General features: G+C 58.6%; 1 long non-coding RNA gene across 1 annotated transcript; it reads right to left on the bottom strand.

Moving 5' to 3' along the window:
- Positions 1-994: 994 nt before the first annotated feature.
- On the bottom strand, positions 995-5,321 carry LOC114487776 (uncharacterized). Its single transcript, XR_003683192.2, has 3 exons — positions 5,136-5,321; positions 4,780-5,002; positions 995-2,358 (listed from the first exon to the last, which is right to left on the bottom strand). It is a non-coding gene; the product is annotated as an uncharacterized lncRNA (long non-coding RNA).
- Positions 5,322-5,587: the final 266 nt, after the last annotated feature.

Raw genomic sequence — 5,587 nt, forward strand, 5'->3', positions numbered from 1 at the left:
CCATCTATCTGTCATCTATCTATGCATCTATCCATCTATTTTCTATCTATCTATGTATCTATGATCTATCTATCTATCTGCCTATCTACCTATCTATGTATCTATCATGGGAGGTAAGAGACAAATAATAGCGGCTCCTGGAGGGGGGAGGTGCTGAGCAGATGGGACAGGGGTACGGGGAGACCCTTACCCGTGTGTCCTTTTGTACACAGGGCTTTTTGAACCACATGAAGTGAGTTGCCCATTCAAAAAATTAAATGAAAAAAATCTAACCTGCGACATACTATTTGCAATCATTAACAAATGATAAATCTAATTACTTTTTATGAGGTATGATTGATGTATAACATTCTATTGGGTTTCAGGTGTACAGCATAATGATTTGATATTTGTATGCGCTGTGAAATTGTCTACTTATTGAGAAAAGATGGCATATCCCTTGTCCGGAAAAGAAGAGGGCTGTGAAGAGCCAGCGGGTGGGCGCCGGGGCGAGGTGACCTGAGGACAGCAGAACCCCAGGGCTCCACACTGAGGTGCAGGCTCAGCAGAAACCTGGGCTCTGCACTGAGCTCAGGTCGTGAATTAACCACCCACCACCCACAGCCCCGCCTGCGCACGTGCCACGAGGCTTGTACGTAAGCAACCTCACCGCGGTCCCACAGTCGAGGACAGGGCCAGGAACCGACCTCCAGAAGCCACCCAGCTGTGACCCCCCTCCCTCCCAGCCCACCAGGCTGCTCTGCTCTGGTCCCCATGTGCTCTTACCTGGGCTCCCTCTTGCAAGCCACCCTCCAGCCCCCTAGGGCCACAGATACCTCCCCTACCTTTGCCTGTCTCTCTCCTGCCCAAACTTCAGCTCTCAGGTCCAAGATCGCCACCCCAGGGGCCTCTCCTGACCCCCAGACGAGAGGGGCTCCTCTGCTTCTGTCTGGTGCCCACACGGAGACCTGGGAGGGTACGCTGATGGGAGTGGAAGAGCTGGGCGCTGGCCGGGGTTCCTGCTCGCCCACGGCCATCCTCGGGCCTTGTCCCAACCTCTGGACCAGGAAGACAGCTCTGTCACCTCGGTGCCGGGGGCTGAGGGGCCTGGAAGGTGAGGAACCAGCCTCAGCTTGCAGCCCCACATCACACCTCTAGGGGGAGTTTCCCACCCACTGTTTGGACCCAAACCAGGGCTCCTGTCTCAGAAACCTGCAGGCAGGAGCCTAGTGAAGGCATTTCCTGTTCCCTGGGACCAGGCCCACCCCAAGGGTGCCAGTTAGGGTGTTTGGTTTTTTTTTTAATTTAATTTATTTATTTGGTTGCGTTGGGTCTCTGTTGCCTTGCACGGGCTTTCTCTAGTGGCGGCGAGCGGGGGCTACTCTTCGTTGCGGTGCGCGGGCTTCTCACTGCGGCGGCTTCTCTTGTTGCGGAGCACGGGCTCTAGGCGCGCGGGCTTCAGTAGTTGTGGCACGCGGGGTCTAGAGCACAGGCTCAGTAGTTGTGGCGCACGGGCTTAGTTGCTCTGGGGCACGTGGGATCTTCCCGGACCAGGGCTCGAACCCGTTTTCCCCTGCATTGGCAGGCGGATTCTCAACCACTGTGCTACCAGGGAAGCCCGTTAGGGTGTTTTGAAAAAGAAGTCCAATTCTTCCGGCCGGGCACTTGAGGATTCGCTGTGATGACCTCAGGGACATCTGTCCCACCCGCCGGGGGAGGCTCCGTGCTCAGCCCCTGCCCTCGTACTGTTACCATCCCCACCGCATCACCCATGGGGCCCAGGGGAGGTGGGGAGCCCGGGGGGGCAGGCTCAGCTGCTGGTCGCTCCTGACTGGTGGGGTCCTCAGCTTCCTTTTGGGGTTGCCAGATTTAACATGTAAAAATAGAGGCTGCTCAGTTAAATTTGAGTTTCAGATAAACAATGAATAATTTTGCAGTATAAGTATGCCCCCAATATTGCATAGACTTATAGACTTATATCCCAAATTATCCACTGTTTATCTGAAGATCAAAGTTAACTGGCCGCCCTGTATTTTACCTGTGACTCTTCATGGCTTTTGACTGAATTACCTTCCGGTCGGCGGCTTGATTTGTCTTGAAACGTGAGGGCCGCCAGGTCCACGGTGTTCCGTCCGGCTCCCGCTGAAGCGAGCCGCGGAGAGAGGGACGGGGCGGCCCCGTTGCCGCGGGCGCTCGTTAGGATGTGTGGGGAGGCTGAGGGGCGCAGGCTCTGATGGCTGCGGGGCCCTGGTGCTGCGGGTGCAGAGGGCCCCCGGGAGGGGTGCACAGCCTCCTGCCTCGACGGAGGGATTCTCTGCGCGCTTGTGCGATGGAAAGCCGCGTGGAAACCCGCCGTGTGTGCACCTCAGGTCCCTGGGCCTGGGGAAGGAGGGAGGGAGTTCCGATAGACCCGGGCTGCTTGGTCGGCCTCTTGCTGGCGGCTCGGCGCCACCTGGGACTTGTCAGCAGTGCAGGGTCTCCCAACACGTGTGCACGTGCACGCAGCTCCCCTCCAGGGGCCTCAGGGAGACCGAGGTGGGGGATGCCGCCTGACCCCCTCCCACGCTCCCCGCCAGTGGCCTCGAAGGGGGTGGGGGCTGGGCCGAGCTGCTTTCTATCATCTTTTTTTTTTGCGGTACGCGGGCCTCTCACCGCTGCGGCCTCTCCCGTTGCGGAGCACAGGCTCCGGACGCGCAGGCTCAGCGGCCACGGCTCACGGGCCCAGCCGCTCCGCGGCATGTGGGATCCTCCCGGGCCGGGGCGCGAACCCGCGTCCCCTGCATCGGCAGGCGGACTCTCAACCCCTGCGCCACCAGGGAAGCCCTTTATCGTCTTTTTATTTTCCAGTCTCTTGGGGGAGGTGACCTCTCGTTCCCTGCCTGTCCTGGGAAGTGTGGCCGTCCAAGCCCTGGGTCACAGCCCTTTGTCATCAGAGCGAGGCCCTGCTGGAAGGTCTTTGTCCAGCTGGCAAGTGGCAGCTGTGGGAGCCGGTGGCCTCACCTGTGACGGCAGGGACTGAGCCGACGGGAAATGAGTGGAGGGTCTCCTGGGCAGTGGCCGTCGTGATCTCCTTTGTGGTGGGGAAACCGAGGCAGGCTGGGTAAGGGTCCCCTATACAAGGTGGGGGGCCAGGCCGAGTGCTCTGCTCGGGTGGCCCCGGAGCACGAAGGCCCACCCTCTCACCTCCCCTGAGGGTGGGGTGCCACAGGACAGCACTCATTTTCCCTTCCCTCCCCCTGCCTCCTATGGCCCCAGGGAACCTGGGCACCCCTTTGCAGCGGTGCCCTTCCGGGGGAGGGGACCACCTCTGAGGGCTGTGGAGGCGGTTCGAGGTGTGGGGAAGGGGCCCTGCCACACACAGGAGGGAAAGCAGCTCTGGGTTGTGACCGTGCACGATGGGCCTTGTTCTCAGCTTCCCCGTGTGGTGTGGCCTCGCTTCCGGGGCGGGGTGGGGGGCAAGGAGCAGACCCTTGATCTCCAGAGGCTGGCCTCTTACTGATGTCAGCCTTGAAGACCCCTGTCCCCAAGGCGACTCAGCCAACTCCTGCTCCCCGCAAGCCCCGTTCTGTTTTTCTTAATGAGGCTTTTATGCAACCAGCTGATGGCGAGTCATGCATCATTTTCCACTGTTACTCTCATCTCCTTGGCTCTCCTGGAGGCCTGGGACAATTAGGACGTCAGAGACGCTGCAGGACGACGATGTGACGGTCGTGAGATGCGTGGAGCCTGTGCCTGGCTGACCAATCATCTCAGCTCTCAAGGCAGTCTCACCGGGACGAGCCAGGCGGAATGCGTTTAAAAAGATAGACTCTGGGGCTTCCCTGGTGGCGCCGTGGTTGAGAGTCCGCCTGCCGATGCAGGGGACATGGGTTCGTGCCCCGGTCCGGGAGGATCCCGCGTGCCGCGGAGCGCCTGGGCCCGTGAGCCGTGGCCGCTGAGCCTGCGCGTCCGGAGCCTGTGCTCCGCGACGGGAGAGGCCACGGCGGTGAGAGGCCCGCGTACCGCAAAAAAAAAAAAGATAGACTCTTTCCCCATTAATTCAGCTGCCAAAGTCCAACTCTGCTTTCTTGAGCAGAAACAAGAAAAGGAAATGGTTCTTTGGGTCAACGTGGAGACTGGCTAACACTGTCTTTGTAAAAGGAGCGATTCTTTTCACAGGCGAGAGAAATCACCCTGAATTAAAACCCCTTCCGCCTGCATTTTCCGAAGTCGGGGCCCATGGCGTCTGGGCCTCGGCATGGTTTCTGTCCACTCTGAGGAGGGAAGGTGTGGGCTTTGAGGGTCCTCAGTATGGGCCTCAGGTGGGTACAAACTGCGGCTCAAATATGGACATAACGCAGGGGGACAAAGAAGTGACCACTGGGCTCACAGTTGCCCAGCAGGACTGAAGCAAAAGGGCCCCTCCTTGTGTTGTCTCAGAACCTGGGGACAAGGAGAAAAGCCAGGAGCTTAGAGAGAAACGGGCACGACCCCTAGAGACTCAGAGCCAGAGTGACGACAGCCGCCTCGGACCAGCAAGGTTCACGAGGAGAGTGATGCCGGGCCAGAGCCGGGCCAGCCCGCGCCTTCTTCAAGCGTGAGGGCAAGGTGCTGCCAGGCTCGGGGCCTCCCTGGCACGACAGCATTGGGAAGGAGGTGGGTTCACAAGACAGACGTGACCCCCGAAGGGAGTGCGGGCGCAGGTGCCGGGGGATGCAGTGGCACAGTTTCATTCCCTTCCCCTGGCCCAGCACAGCCCTGGGCTCCTGGAAAATAACGTCTCTATCATCATAACACTTAAGTGCCGTTAATCAGCGTTACCTGGTTAGAAGCACTATCAACCAGAGAGGAAGTCTTGACCATGTCATGGAGCGGAAGGTGAAAGTCTCCGATCAGACGTCTGAAGGGACATAGTGACCGGCGGGGAGGGAGAGTTCACACCACAAGGTTGGGACGGGTGGAGCGGATGGCTAAGAAACAGGTTTCACTGTGTTCTTGAAAGTTACAAAGGCGTCCTCTCCAAGACGGGGAGTAACACTCTAACCTAGGGAAATTGGGGGGTGGGAGGGGAGTCAGCAAGGAGCATAAATGCCCCAAGTCTACCATCTTTCAGAGCGAGTGTATGTTGAAAAATCAAGAAATAAAGATGCCAGCAAATTTAAGGTTCTCGTGCTCACCCCGTGTCTTACTGCTGTAACAGAGACCGCACACTTGCGGGGCTTATCCACGACAGAAGTTTATTTCTCTCGGCCCTGGAGGCTGGAGGCCTGAGATCAGGGAGCCGGCACCGTCGGGTCCTGGTGAGGCCTCTTCCCAGCTACAGACGAAGGTCTTCTCCCTGTGTCCTCACGAGGCGAGGGAGATCTCTGGGATCCCATTTACAAGGGCACTAATCCCATTGTGGGGGCTCCACCCTCATGACCTCATCACCCACCTCCTAAGGCATCGCTTTGGGAATTAGGGTTTCAACACAAGAATTTGGGGGGACACTAACGCTCAGACCATAGGGCCCTGGAAGAACTAAGAGGAAACCCTGGAATAGACGCCCCTGGGGCATGGGGTGTGTGTGTGACAGGAGGGACTCGAGAAGGGCCTGGCCCACCAGCATCCCAGGCTGCGGTGAGCGTGC

This window comes from Physeter macrocephalus, chromosome 14, assembly GCF_002837175.3.
Source record: "Physeter macrocephalus isolate SW-GA chromosome 14, ASM283717v5, whole genome shotgun sequence".
NCBI lineage: Eukaryota > Metazoa > Chordata > Mammalia > Artiodactyla > Physeteridae > Physeter > Physeter macrocephalus.